We start from the raw sequence: 16,472 nt of genomic DNA, 5'->3' as shown, positions 1-16,472 counted from the left end.
GACATGACTTCTAATTGTTCTCTTTAGCATTGCTTTTCCTACATGCTAGTAACCTGCTGGAGCAGATCTCAAGGCTGAGATTTTGAGATTGGCATTGTTTCCCTGTCTGCCAACGAATAAGCTGCTGTGATCAATACTGGCCGCCCTGCTACCATTTAGCAGCAGGTCAATGGGACTCTCACTTCTGACTAAGAATAAACCCCAATCAGAATTTTGCTAGCCTATCTGATTAGCTAGCAGTTCTCTTATCCCATCTGTGCCAGAAACCATAATGAACTGGAAGGTCCTTATATGCAGTTCCCAGGATTGAGGTGCCAAAGTCCAGAACCAAGTAAGATAGGGGAGATGAGTGCTGGGGCAATGGTAAAAGGGGAGGGGTGAGTGTTGGTGGCAGGTCAGTGAGAGGGAGAGCGCCCTCACGAATCCCCCTTACTGGAAGGGGCACACAATCGAGAAAAGCTACAAATGATGGAAATGCCTCTATTCACTTTTGACCAAAATCTGACCACAGTGAAATTACAGGCCTTCCTGTGCTGCTGAACTCCTCTTGCTAGGCTGAAAGTTGTGGCTAGGCACAAAACCGCCAATAAGTGATCACATAAGGGCATCAATTTGGGCAAGTCTGGGTGGGCCAGCCTAGGCCTCTCCTGTCCTAACTGAAAAAAAATTACAGAGAATTGGGCAGATTCGGAGCATAAAATTTTGTCCCATGTGTTCCATTAGATTAGATTAGGTTCGATTCCCTACAGTATGGAAACAGGCCTTTCAGCCAAACCAGTCCACACTGAACCTCCGAAGAGGAACCCACCTAGACCCATTTCCCTCTGACTAATAAACCTAACACTATGGGCAATTTAGCATGGCCAACTCACCTGACCTGCACATCTTTGAATTTTGGGAGGAAACCAGAGCACCCGGAGGAAACCCACGCTGACACAGGGACAATGAACTCAACTAATGAATCAGAAAGTCACTCCTTCTAACCCTATTATTAAAGAATTACTTAAATAACCTCTATTTAATTAATTTTTTAAATTGCAAAACTATACTTTATTAAAATAAAACATTATGCACATACACAGTCAATAAAGCAGTTAGGTTCTGTACACTCTTTCCATATGGAGTACAAACAGACATTGGGGTTTGATTTTCTGTAGTCATAGCAAACCCAGGGTATTTCTCACTGATGCAAAATACTATTTGCATGTCTTTGAGGCAGCGGAAGGGTCCAATAACTGAATGGATTGTCATTGTACTTTGGCAGAAGGATTTTAGACAGTGGTCTTTCCTCATGTAGCTTGGTAGCAGCTGCCCAAGCTTTAGTGTGTCCCTTAGTACAAAGTCCTGGAACTTGGAAAGTGCCAGACTGCAGCACTTGGTTGAGGTCAACTCTTCACAATGAAGGCCAACAAGTTTCAGGCAGACCAAAGAGCGTCTTTCACTCAGTTGATGGTCTTGCTTGTTTCAAAGTTAAAAAATCACACAACACCAGGTTATAGTCCAACAGGTTTAATTGGAAGCACACTAGCTTTTGGAGCGCTGCTCCTTCATCATGTGGTTGTTTGTTTGTTTTAGTATGCATCCCAGGGAACAGACCTGCGTCACTGAGCTGCTCAGATGAACCTCAACAAAAATCACTGAATCTCTCTCCAGAATTCCTTTGCATGGGCGCTTTCCAGAAGGAGATGTCTGACAGTCTCTACCCCCACCCATGCAGTCGCTTCGAGGGCAGTGTGCGGTGGCAGAGAGAGTCCAAGTATACATGAAGAATCTCACAGGTAGTGCCCTTCTCACTACCTAGGAAATACTGCACAACAATTTATATTCACAGATGAAAAGAAATATTTGTATTTACATCACCACTTTTAAGGACTACTGGACTTTGAGAAAGCACTTTACCATCAAGAGACATTAGTGAAGTGCCAATTTTCACACAGCAAACTTGTACACAAGACATAGAATTAAAGAAAAGATCACCCATGTTTTATCATTACGATTGAGAGATAAGTTTTTCTGTGGATACTATGCCTGCTTTCCATCGAATCTTTTATGATTAGATTAGATTACGTTACATTACATTACAGTGTGGAAACAGGCCCTTCAGCCCAACAAGTCCACACCGACCCACTGAAGCGAAACCCACCCATACTCCTACATTTACCCCTTACCTAACACTACAGGCAATTTAGTATGGCCAATTCACCTGCCCTGCACATCTTTGGACTGTGGGAGGAAACCGGAGCACCCGGAGGAAACCCATGCAGACACGGGGAGAACGTGCAAACTCCACACAGTCAGTCGCCTGAGGCGGGAATTGAACCCGGGTCTCTCGCGCTGTGAGGCAGCAGTGCTAACCACTGTGCCACATGGACGGAGACGTATGGCCTAATTTTAATATCTAATTTAAAGACAGCATCTCCAGCAATTCATCACTCTCATAGTACTGCAATGGAGTGTTATCTGTAACTATTGCAGTCAGGTCCTTGAGTGGGATTTGACCCCTGACCATCATGACTCAGACACAAGAGTGCTTCCAACAAAACCAGACTGCACTAGATTGCACCTTTTAACATCACAGAAGCTTTCTGAAACAAAATGTGGCACTGATGAGGGAAAAGGCAGAGAGAAAAAAATACAAAAGGATTATAAATTTGTTCACATTTGTGGCAAGAAGTAATTGTGAAATGACTTGAACCTTTCTTGAAAGGTGCTACATAAATTCAACTTGTTACTGAAGCACTAAATTGTGCATTGGTGTCCACTTTCTCTGCTTTCTAAATGCATTCTATAGAAAATGAAAAATAAATCAAAAAGGCTGCTTGTGATGGAGGTCAGTTCCTACTTACTGTTCTGCCCCTTATATTGTTATTGTAATGCCCTATAGTATTGCAACTGAAAGCATGTAACTAAATGTGCTTTCAACTTTTTCATGATAAACAAAGGGTTATCAGTGTTGTAGATAGATTGTCTTTCTTACGCCTCAATACCCCATTCTGATGAATTCCTATTGTTTTATTGACAAGGTCTACAGATTACACTGATGCTTATCTTGGCTTCCCATAAGAGATGTCTTTTAGAACTAGCAGGTGGCTGTGAGGAAAACAACTAAAATTAGCAATTGCTCATTGTTCAAAAACACCAGAGATTTGCAAAGTATACCAATCTATACCGAAATAAATACCTGAAGACTGAGTTCTTTTTTCTCTCTAAAATGCTAGGATTTCATTGCAAGCAATCAAAAATTGAGGTGAAAAGTGGCACCAGATAAAAAAGTCATAAATAAGTCAAAAATTAAGGAGACACTTCTTTATTTCAGAGTAAGTAACAATGTGCAACCTTCTACCATAAGAGATATTTGAGAGGAAAACTTTGATGCATTTAAAGGCAGATTGGATGTTTTTAAAGATATTTGAGGAATGTTTTTTACAAGTTTATTAAGGGCAAAAGAGCAACTAGGGAGAGAATAGAGCCCCTTAAAGATCAACGAGGCCATCCATGTGTGGAACCACAGGAGATGGATGAGATCCTAAATGAATATTTTTCCTCAGTATTTACCGTGGAGAAAGGCCTGGACGCTAGGGAACTTGGGGAAATAAATATTGAAGTCTTGAAAAGAGTGCAAATTACAGAAGACAAGGTACTAGAGGTTTTAAAAAGCATAAAGTTAGATAAATCCCCAGGACCTGAGCAAGTTTATCCCAGGACATTGGGGGAAATTGAAAATGAATTGCAGGGCCCCTAGCAGAGGTATTTGTATCATCAATAGCCATGGGTAAGACTGTAGGATGACTGATTTTGTGCCATTATTTAAGAAAGACTCTAAGGAAAAGCAAGGCACTATCGACCAGTGAGCCTGACATGGTTATGTTGTTGGAGGGGATTCAGAGAGACAGAATCGACACACATTTGGAGAGACAAGGACTGGTTAGGGAGAGTCAGCATTGCTTTGTGCATGGGAAATTGAGTCTCACAAACTTGGTTGAGTATTTTTAAGAGTTGACCAAGAATGTAGGTGAAGTTAGAGTAATTGATGTGGTCTACATGGACTTTAGCAAAGCTTTCAACAAGGTTCCGTATGGCAGAGTGGCTACTAAGGTTAGATCACACGGAATCCAGAAACAGCTAGCTAACTGGATACAAAATTGGCTTAACACTAGGCAACAAAGGGTAGTGGGATAGGGTTGTTTTTCAGACTGGAAGCCATGACAAGCTTGTGCTGCAAGAATTGGTGATGGGTCCACTGTTGTTCATCATTCATATAAATGATTTGTATGAGAATTTGGGAGGCACAGAATTTGTGCATGGCACCAAAATTGGTGGTACAGTAGACAATAAAGAAGATTATCTAAAAGGGACAATGGGATCTTGATCAATTGGGCCAGTGGGCCAAGGATTGGCAGATGGAGTTTAACTTGGTATATGTGGGGTGTTGTATTTTGGTATGATAAACCAGGGCAGGACTTACTCAGTTAATGATAGGGCCCTTGGGTGTGTTTTTAAACAGAGAGACCTAAGGGTGCAGATATATAGTTCCAGGTAGACACTGGTGAAAAAGGCATTTGAAATGCTTGCTCTTATTGGTTGAAGCAATGAGTACAGGATCTAGTACATCATGTTGCATTAAACTTTGGTCAGGCCACATTTGAATATTGCACACAATTCTGGTTGCCCTGATATTGGAAGGATGTTATTAAACTGGAAAGAGTGCAAAAAAGATTTACAAGGATGTTATCAAGACTGGAGAGCTTGTGTTGTAAGGAGAGACTGGATAGGTTGGGACTTTTTCCCCTGGAGCATAGAAGGCTGAGGGGTGACCTCACAGAGGTTTATAAAATCATGAGGGGCATAGTTAAGGTAAATAGCTAAGGTCTTTTCCACTGGCTAGGGGAGTCAAAAACTGGAGAGCAAAGATTTAAAAAGAAACTGAGGAGCAACTTATTCATGCAGAGGTTCCATATATAATATGAACTGCCAGAGGAAATGGTAGCAGCAAATACAATTACAGTATTTAAAGGACATTTGGACAGGGAGATGGATAGGAAAGTTTTCAAGGGATATGGGCCAAAAGCAGGCAAGTGGGATTAATTCAGCTTAGGAAATCAAATTGGAATGGATGAGTTGGACCGAAGGGTCTGTTTCCATGATGTATGACTCTATACATCTAATTTGACAGAGTGATGGGAACCTGGGAAAAGCAGAAAAGAACGTCATGAGAGAAGACAGCTGAGCACTGAAATAGGAGTAAAATTCAAAACACCTCAAAAATTGCGGGGATCAGAATATCGCAAAATCACAAAAAGCATGTTACATTGCATGTACGGATAAGGCTAATGAGCTGCAGCCACAAATTACTACTGGGAATGAAGACGTTGTTCTATGAATAGAGGTATAGCTGAAACAGAGCTAGGCATGCATTCTTAACAATCCAGCTTGTCCATTTTCAGTGTTCTCTTTTGCAGCAAATATACCTTTTGAGAGCTGTGCTGATGATGTCATCACTGTATCACAGCATGTGACCTAAGAGTACAAAATACCTAGGTTTAGGGCTATTGTGGTGCAATGGTAGTGTCCCTACTTCTGGGCCAGGAGGCCTGGGTTTAAGTACTACTTGTGTCAGAAATGTCCAAACAGGTGCTCTCCTTTACCATCTTACTCTGTTTCATCATCTTGTAGTATTACATACGAAGGGAAACGTGGTACAGTGCTTCCAAATTGATTAACCTGAGACCAAACACGTAAATACCCTTATTCATATGTAAACACCAGGAGCTGTAATAAAAGTGAATTGAATTCCTGAGTACTACATGACCCGTATTTGTATTACGGTATCTATGATTCTATGCCAGTGTGAGAGTTGTGTATCCCACCGTGTCTCTTCATGGTGGTAACATGGTAGTAACCATCATTAATAGACAAGGAAATGAGGATGTGGCATGGCAATATTGTTTAAGGCTGATTTCAAAGGACGTATCTGATGTTTCTAGAGCTAAAATCAGTTTGTTTGAGCTGAGGAACAGATTGGAGGATGGAGAAATGAACTGTTTTATTTTGTTGAGAGTCTTTTCCATAGAGCAGCAAATGATGAGAGCAATAGAGATAGATGAGCAAGAGGTTTTTTTGCAAATTTTGAAGAATTTGACAAGGAAGGAGTAGTAATATTAGGAGAATTAAATAACCCTAATGTCGACTAGGCAAAAACATACTGCCATGCAGAGGGAAAGTAAGATATTTCTGCTTTGTAATTGGTGAATATTTTCAAACAATATCTATCTCCAGGCTAAATGAGAGGCTGTGTTGGAACTGATTCTGGGAAATTAAGTAGAGCAAGCAAGTATAGTTCACCAGGAGATCACTTGGCTAACAATAATGACAACTTAATTCAGTTTTTGAAGTGTATGGAACAGGAATTAAAATCCTCAGCTGTGAAAGAGATTATTTCAGGGATTTAAGAAAGGCTCCAGCATGGAATAAAGCAGTAAGGTAACAATGGGGAACATTTCGGCCAGAGATAAGGCAGATCGATATATTCCTTTGAAGGTAAAAGAAAGAGAATCCAAAAGTAACATGTCCTTGATGAAAAAAAATTAAAACAGATGAAAAAGTCTTCAGACAATTGTCAGGACCTTGATTCAGTTAGTAGGCAGATCTTTGAGAGTAGAAGTGGGAATTGAAGAAGCAGGGATCAGAGGCCAAGAAGCCTTATGAGAAATAAACACTTAAGTTGAACCCTGTAACTTAAATATTCGTTGAAAACATATCCATGAGGAAAGAAATTGAATCTATTAAGAAACCAAAACGAAAATCTTTATTTAAGGCACAAGACATGGGTAAAGTATTGAATCAATATTTTGTCTTCAAAAATGAAGTGGACAATATAAAGCTTACATTAAAAGAGATGATGGAAGGCATAAATAAGATATTAACAGGTAGTGATTTATGTAAAACTCCTCTGTACTCTCTCGAGAGCAATTAGGATCTACCTGACCAGAACTGTACTCAAATCTCCAGCTGTGATGTAACCAATTGTTGTATATGCTACCAGCATTACACCCCTGCTTTGGAATCCAATAACTTGCCCAATGAAGGTAAGCATCCCTTATATCATCTTCAGTTCAACCACCTGTCCTGCCACCATCAGGGACCTGTGGACATATACTCCAAACTGGGACAGTTGGTTAGCTCAATTAGCTGAATGGCTGGTTTGTGATATCAACAGCATGGGTTCAATTTCCTCACTGCTTCAAATTACTATGAAGGATGTACCTTCTCAACCTCTCTCCTTGCATAAGACATGTCCAGTAGGAGCATGGCAAGTTTACTCCAAAGCCTCTCAGTTCATCTACGCCTCTTACTATCCTATAATTTACTGTGCAGCCCCTTGCTTTGTTTCCCCTCCTCAGATGCATATTCTTTTTTTAAATTTGCTTGTGGTTTGTGGTTATTGCTGTTTGGTCAGCATATATTGCCTGCCCTTAATTGCCCTTGAGAAGTTGTGGATGTGCTGCACTGTATGCACTGTTGGTAAACCCAGAATGCCTTTGAGGGAGGAAATTCCAGGATTTTGAACAAAATGACAGTGAAGGAATGGTGATATATTTCCCAAGTAAGAATGGTGAGTGGCTTAGAGGGCAGCTGGAAGGTGGTGGTGTTCCAATGTATCTGCTGCTCTTGTCCTTCTAGATGGAAGTGGTTGTGACTTGGAAGTTGCTGTCTGAAGATCTTTAATGAGTTGCTGCAGTGCATCTGCAGATAGTACACACTGCTGCTGCTAAGCATTGGTGGTGGAGGAAGTGGATATTTGTGTATCTGGTGCCAATCACGAGGGTCGCCTTGGTCTGGATTGTATCAAGCTTCTTGAGTGTTGTTGGAGCTGCACCCATCCAGACAAATGGGGAGTACTGTTCACTGTAGCTTTGTTATATGTGACGATATCATTCATTCATTCATTTATTCATTATTCCATCACAGCCCTGACTTGAGCCTTGAAGCTGGTGAACAGGTTTTGGGGAGTCAGGAGTTGAGTTAGCGACCACAGTATTCATAGCCTCTGACCTTTTCTTGGAGCCACTGTGTTTATGTGGTAGTCCAGTGGAGTTTATGATCCAGTTGAGCCCCTAGGATCTTGTTAGTGGAGGACTCCCAGATAGTCCACCAGGGAATGTTAAGGGGAGGTGTTTAGATTGTCTCTTATTAGAGATAGTCGGCAGTTGTGTGGAGCAAATATTACTTGCCACTTGTCTGCCCAAGCCTGGGTATTGTCCAGATCTTGTTGTATTTGAACATAAACTGTTTTGATTTCCGAGAAGTTGTGAATGGTGCTGAAGATTGTGTAATCCTTGGTGAAGATCCCCACTTCTGACTTTATGATGAAGGGGAGGTTGCATTGCAGATTGAAGTTAGTTTGACTGTCTCAGCCATTGACATCATTCTGCAGCCAACAACCATCCTCTTCACCATCAACTACACAGCAAATTTTTCCGTCACTCCTCCATTTAAGTCTGAATTTTTATCTGTATCTTAAATAGAAAAGGAAATAAAACTGAGCTCTGAAACACCACTAGAAACCACTTTTCCTTTCCATCCATTGACCATTACCCTTTTTGTCTTGTCACTGAGACAATTTTGGATCCACCCAACACATTCCCTTGTATTTTTCTAGTCTGTATGTAAAACTTTGCCAAATGCCTTATTGGAATTCATCATCCTTCACAAAAACATTCCATCCACCTTGTCACTTTCTCAAAAAATGTAATTACATTAGTATCCTTCCCTTTACAAAGCCCATTTGACAATTCCTGATTAACCCATACCTTACTAAGTCACTGTTAATCCTATCTCTCAGTATTGATTCCTGTAATTAGCCCATTATTATGGTCAAATCAAGCAGCCAATAATTACTTGCCTATTCCTCACAACCTTTTGTTGAATAACAGGCAGTTTTCTTTCAGACCTCCAGCCCTCTTGTAGGTCTTTTTTATCTGATGAAGATTGGGAAATTATCCTTAGAGCAACATTATTTCTTCCCTGGCTTCTTTTAACAGCCTCAGGTTCAATTCAACCAACCTTGGTGATTTATCTACCTTCAAGGAGGTCAGTACCTACAATGCCTCTCTTCTCATTTTGATTATTTTATCTAATATTTCACACTCCTTCTGTTTGACTGCAATGTCTAGCCTCATAAGGCAATCTGCTCACCAACAGCAGATGGACTTCAGTGGTTCAACAAGTTAGGTCTCACCACCTTCTTGAGACCTCCTAGAGATGGATAATAAATGCTGGTCCAGTCAGCAATACCCACACCCCATAAATGAATCAAAGGAATCTATACTTTTAAAAATCAAGGCATACCTAGGAATACAATGTTTCCATGAGCCTACCCAAAATGCATCACTTTATATTTCTCTGCATTGAATATTATCCACCATGATTCTGTCCATTTCAGCATCTGTCTGTCATCCTGAAGCCTGTAAGTATCCTCACCACTAACTTAATATATTGCCAAATTTTAAGTTTTGTTTAATGCTGCTCACTACAGCCAAGCCTAGGTCATTTCATAAAAATCTCAGTGGAACTAAACCTCTGGGTGCTCTGGATTCCTCCCTCAGTACAAAGATGTGCATGCTATGTGGATTAGCTGTGGGAAATGCAGGGTTACTGGGATAGGGCAGAGGAGTGGCTCTGGATGGGATGCTCTTTGTAGCATTGGTGTGGACTTGATGGGCCAAATGGCCTACTTCCACACTGTAGGGATTCTATAATTGTAAAATTGACCCTTTGGGAAAATCACTGCAAACCATCTCCGAATTTGAAAATGTTTTGCTTCCTGTCACTGAGCCAATTTTGTATGTGTACTGACATTTTCTCTTAATTCCATGAGTTTATATGCTCTTAATAAGCCACTTGTGTGTCACATTGTCAAATGCCTTCTGAAGTAAGTCTATATATATATGTCTATTACTCTACCTTCATTACCAAGCTCTGTTACCTCATCAAAAAAATTTTATCGAGTTACCCAAACATAATTTACTTTTAACAAATGAATACTGATTATCTTGTTCTTTATTTAGTTTGTTATAATAATGATTTCCAAAACTTTCTGCACCACCCATGTTAATCTGACTGGCCTTAGTTTCCTGGTATCTGCTTTTCCCCGTTCTTAAATGCTGTCATCAAACTACCAAACCACAGTACTCAAGTACAACTGCTATATACAATGAGCATTGAAAAGAATATGACTAAGGAAAGGTTTTCACCTGTCAGAAATGTGCAAAGCAACTTTTGCACGGATACAGAAGGTGTGGGCAGGCTTCTTAATGAGCATGCTGTCTCTGTCTTCACAAAGGAGATGAAGTATTCCTAACCTCTGACCATTTCTTATAGCCCCAGCACTTACATAGCCAGTCCAGTTCAGTTTCTGGTTGATTGTAACCCAAGATGATGATGATGATGAGGTATTCAGTGATGGTAATGCAATTCAGTGTCAAGAGATGATTGTTAGCTTCTCTCTTGTTAAATATGGTCATTGCCTGTTACTTGTCTGGTGAGAATGTTACTCGCCACTGATCAGGCTAAAGCTGGATGTTGTCCATGGACTGCTTCAGTACTTCAAAAATCATGAATGGTGCTGAACATTGTGTAATCATCGGCAATCACCCCCCTTTTGACTTTATGTAGTGAGAAAGTAATTAATAAGGCAGCTGAAAATGGTTGGGCCTAGGACACTACTTACAGGACCTCCTGCAGAGATGTCCTGGAGTTAAGATGACTGACCTCCAACAACTACAACCTGGCATGACTCCAACCACTGGAGAGTTTCCATCTGAATCCTGATGATTCCAGCTTTGCTAAGACTCCTTGCTGCGGCCACTTGATAGAATCTAGCCTTAATGTCAAGGGCAGTCTACTCATCTTACCTCTGGAATTCAACTCTTTTGTCCATGTTTGAACCAAGGCTGTAATGAGATCAGGAGATGAGTGGCCCTGTCAGAACCATAACTGGGCGTCACTGAGCAGGTTATTGCTGAGCAGGTGCTATTTGATAGCACTGTTGATGACCCCGTCCATCACTTTACTGAGGATTGAGAGTAGACTAATGGAGCAGGTTGGATTTGTCCTTTTTTATGTGAAGGACTACATTTGGGTAATTGTCCACATTGTTGGGTAGATTCAGCTTTGTAGCTGTACTAGATCAGCTTTCTAGGGTGCAGCAAGTTCTGGAGCACAAGTTTTCAGGACTATTGCCAGAAAGTCATCAGACCCTACAGTCTTTGCAGTATCGAATGCCTCCAAATATTTCTTGATATCACTTGGAGTTAATCGAATTGGCTAAAGACTAGTATCAATGATGCTGGGGACCACAGGAGGAGGAAAACATTGGAGTCCACATGCACAAATCCTTAAAGGCAGTATAGTGACATGAAGAGATCATTAGGAAAGCATATGAACTATTTGGTTTTATAAATAGACCATGGAGTAAAATTGCAAAAACAGAATGGTAGAATTGTATAAGTCACTGGTTAAGATAATCTGGAGCATTATGGACAATTCTGGGAGCATACTTCAGGAAAGTAGGTAATAGCTTTAAAGAAAATGGAGAGGAATTTTAAAAGGATATTGCCAGGCATAATGGGCCTCTGTTATGAGAAGAGGTGGCTTTTCTTTGAACAGAAATATTTAACATATAAAAATATAAAGAACAGAAATCTTCCACCCTTCAAACCAAATGTAGCATTCACATCAAAAAGTGACCCACTGGAGATTTTAAAGTTGGTCAGTGATTTGCACAATGACAGAATTTTCCTATACTTGTTCTCCATTCCCTCAGACCCTGAACTGAAAGAAAGCTATCAATATCAGTATTAGAAGTTCCAACTCGCTGAGCCTTCACTGTCTTTGGGCAGAACAAGCTCATCGGGCTAAGTAGCCCATAAGCAATAATGTTTTGAGGGAAGAGAGTTCCAGATTTCTATTCTGCTTTGTGTGAAGCTAGAGATCCTAATACTTTCCTGTGGAGGAATTAACTTTGAAAATAACAGCTGCCATCCCCACCCCCAGCCTCAAGCAAAATGGTCACCGAATGGCACAAATTTGATTATCAAACATAATGAAACGTACTCCTCTTTTATTTTCCTCAATGTAATTGAGGTAAGCTCATAATATGATGGCAAATCTTTACAGCTCATAAACAGTGCTTTGTTGTGCCTGTTTATTGAAATTAGCTGCAATCACAAGCAAGAAAATGACTGAAGGCATCTTAGAACAATACTCTGATTGTGCAGGGTTGTATGAAATTAAGTGCTTTCAGCTGTGCCTATAGTGTTAGCCTATTTATTCTGCATGTTCACACTCTGCTGTAGGTATAATCGGGAAACTCTGCTCTATTGCTACTTGTCCTTCACGTGTCTATTTCCCTGATAAATCAGTTATTTACAGAAGGTCAAGCCTAAATTTCACACCTCCACAAGCAAATAAAAGGCTTGGAAAGGCGATGTTATCAAAAGTTGGGAAATTTCCAGAATTCCCTGTCTCAATTAGCTACTTCTATTCCCAGAGAGGCCACAGAAAGCTGAAAAGCAGTTTAACACTTAAACCACTAAGTGTTTGCAGCTTACTCCAAATTGCTTTGTGGGATCAAGATCGATAGCAAAACCAATTATCTAATTTATACAATAGAATTCATCTCTTTTTTTTGAACGTGTAAAAGTATAAGAATTGTAGACATTTAACAGGTATAACGGAGTAAATAGACCTAAACAATCAAGGAAGGGCCAAGTAAATAAATTAAGAAAATGGTGCTTTTTCTACCAATTTAAGTTAAAATTAAAGTAGAAAAATCTCAATTTGCTTTGAGCAAGTTTTACTGAACAATGTAATTTATTATTTTAATAATAAATGCTGCAAACTTTAAAAAAAAGTCCCAGGATGTAAATCATTAGTAGAAATCAGAACATCAATGTGCTCAATGAAGAATCAAATTTCTGTGAAAAGATACTCAGATAAATGACAGAACTATTGACTCAGTTATTGTTCACGGTAAGAAAACACATATTTGCACCAATAGAAATTTCATATGTGAACCTTCACACAGCTTAATTTAAATACCAGAGCTATAACCTCATTTCACATGAAGTGGAGGAAAAGGCTTTGCGTTAAAATGTAAATTTGTAACTCTCAAGAAAATAACACTTTTTAGAGGACCAGCACTTTGATTACATTCCACAGTATTTTCCCTCTTAGTTTATATGATTACCCACTTGGGTTGGAGAACAGCAATCTGTTCAGATTTCATGATCAAGTTCAGAATCATACAACTATCTTTGAGCATTATTAGATTAGTGAGCTGAATATATGTAATAAAGCATTACAAGAATTGTTTTTAGCTCTGAGCTTTTGGGTGAGATTTTCATGACTGAGACAGGAGGTTTTGCCAATTCTCTGAATCTGTTGTAATAATAGGAATCTTGAATGATGCAATCGGGTGTCAGGATAATTGTGGGATGGAGTGAGAACATGCTGCCCACAGACACAACCATGGGGGCAGTTAAGTGCTGAGCTGGGTTGGTTAAAAAGGCCCATCTTGGTTCTGTACAAATTTGTTACAGTTTAGAAGTTTTCTGGCACTCATTGTTTGAGAGCCTGGCAACCGTAACTCTTCCATACCTTTCTTACTAACTTAAAGCAAACTTATGGCTCCCCATGTCCTTCATATTAACTCATTATCAATTAATGACTTCCTGTGGTCACTCATAACCTCCATGTCAAATTTATGTCAACTCAGTGACAGCTCATGCCTTACTCATATCCCCATGCTACCACCTTAGCTACCTAGCCTGTATCCACCATGGTCAATCCTCAGGAGTCACGTGGATATGAAAATTAATTCCTAATTTCTAATACATTCCACACTCATACACACTTGATGATGAAAATCAATCTCTTATAGAGTCACCCAGCATGGAAACAGCTCATGCTGACCATTATCCCAAACTAAACAAGTCCCACCTGCCCGTTTCTGGCCCATATCCCTCCAAACCTTTTCTATTCATCTACTTATCCAAATATCTTTATTCATGAAAACTTGTCAAAGTTTTTAAACCTGCTAATGTGGTTAAATGTTTCCAGAAAAAAAAGCAAATTCAGTTCTCTTCAGACACCAATTAAAACTAACAAATCCTTTAAAAAACTCTTTAAATTGTTAATCAACAGAGAGCCCTTTGTGGTAACCTCAGCCAATGTGAAAATTGAGCCTATGGTATTGAAACTATTCTGTGACACAAACCAGCCATCCAACCACATGAGCTAACTGACAATGAGCATTTCCCTTGCTCAAACACTTCCCTCAACTGAGGCATGGTAACTCTTTGATTAAACCACCTCCAATCGTCTCTCTGATGAGAGAGCAGGCCTTTTGGGACTGTAAAACTGGAATACCAGCTCTTGGGATAGATTAATTGAAAACTAATGGCAGATGTTTAAAGGGATATTTCAAAATACTCAGAATAAATATATTCTGACTAGAAAGAAAAATTCTAATCAGAGGACCCACCATCTGTGGTCAATTAAGTTAAGGAGCATCAACATTAAGGAGAAAGCACATAATTGCACAAAGATGATTGGCAGATCAGATGACTGAACAGAATACAGAGAAAAGAAGAGAATTCCTCAAGGAGAAGAAAATTAGAGTATTAGAGAAAGCTAACTAGAAATGTAAAAACAGGTAGCAAGATTTTCTATCACTATTTTAAATGGCAAAGAAGGAGGGGCAGCAGGGGCAATAGTGGTATAGTTGTAATGTCACTGAAGCTAGTAATCCAAAATCCTAAGCCATTGGCCTGGGGATAGAGGTTCAAATCCTATTGTGGAAGATGATGAAATTTGAACTCAATTTTTTAAAAATCTGGAATTCAATGAATAAAGCTAGCCTAATGGTGTTGATGTAACATTGCCAATTATCATAAAAACCCATATGGTTTCCTAAATGCCTTTTAGGTATGAAAGCATGTTATTCTTACATGTGACTTCAGGCTGACAGAAATGTGGCTGACTCTTAACTGTTCCATGGGCAATTAGGGATAGGCAGAAAAGATCGGTCCGGCCAGCAATGTTCAACTCCAATGCACACATAGAATACAAAGTGAGTGCTGGTCTTCTAAAAAGTGAAAGTGGGGAGTTAATAATGAAAGGGCAGATGAAATCATCAAACATTTTGCTTCTTTTTTCAAAAACAAATCCAATAATAGCTGTAAATCAGGAGGTGGAAGGTAAAAAGGAACTAAGTGAAATTGCAGTTACTAGAGCAATGGTATAATGCAAGCAAATGGAGCCGTAGTTGAGTAGTCTTTGGGTCCTGCTAGACATTATCCTAAGGTTTTGAAAGAGGTGGCTGATGAAGCACTTGACGCATTGTTGGTCTGAAGTAATTGTTACAAGATCAACGGATCACGCATAGGATAAAGGGGGAACTGCAGAGATCCATCTCCTTGGACTTGTATCCATCCCCTCACCCTCACTTCTTGTGTGGAACATCATACTAACTAGTTTCTCCGCTCCCCCCGCCCACGCCCACTAGAATTGATTATAGAGGAAGGCCTACTACAGCTCTTTAAGTGGCCTGTTTGCTGGATGATAAGGAAGGCTCTACTCTGAAGAGTCAGTGGGGGATCCAGCCAGCTTTGTAGCCAGTGAGTAAGATGTCAGTCAAAAACAGAAGATTCCAGCCCTGATTGCTGGCGTGATAGAAAGTGCTGTCAGCACAACTAAATCACCTTCTTGACCCCTATCTTTGTCAAGCAAGTTTCTGCTAACAGTGCTCCATCTTCTAATGTCAATAAAGTAGCCAACATTCCTGTTAGTGTTTAAATTTGAATATGCTGGATTATACCTGCTTATGTAACACACAAAATATGTTGATTCCAAAATTCACAAAGAATAAAAAAGTAATGAAATACATATACTCAATGTTATTTCTCGATCTCCACTAGAAACAAAAAGGAAATGGAAGTTTTAAATAACTTAAATAAACATGAGTTGCCTTGATAGATCTAAATGGATCACAAAATCAAATAATCAATATTAAATATTTGAACCACCATCTTTTGTTATTCATCAAAGAAAAGCATACATAATTACATAGGGTGTTTGGAAATGGAGAACATTTTGTTTCTCTTTATGGCAATTCCTAGATCGAAAATGATGTTATTATTTATGCAGGAAATGGTGGAAATGTCAAAGAATCTGCAGCTGATATATTTGCATAGTCAGATACTGGTCAGCTTGAGCTATCCTCATTGCTGATAGAGTGTGATATGTTTGATACTGAATGTAATTATAAGCCATAATAAATTCAGCAGTTCTATAAAATGAAATAAACAGAACATGATGGGAAATGTGCAATGCTAAAATTAACAAATTAAGTAAAAACACAGATTAGTGTTTCTGTTATGCTTCTTCCTCAGAAGCAGCAGACGTTATAC

This window comes from Chiloscyllium plagiosum, unplaced genomic scaffold (assembly GCF_037043375.1).
Source record: "Chiloscyllium plagiosum isolate Xiang-an unplaced genomic scaffold, Cpla_swu_hap1 HiC_scaffold_3, whole genome shotgun sequence".
In the NCBI taxonomy this organism is placed as follows: Eukaryota; Metazoa; Chordata; class Chondrichthyes; order Orectolobiformes; family Hemiscylliidae; genus Chiloscyllium; species Chiloscyllium plagiosum.
This window is presented reverse-complemented; position numbering follows the sequence as displayed.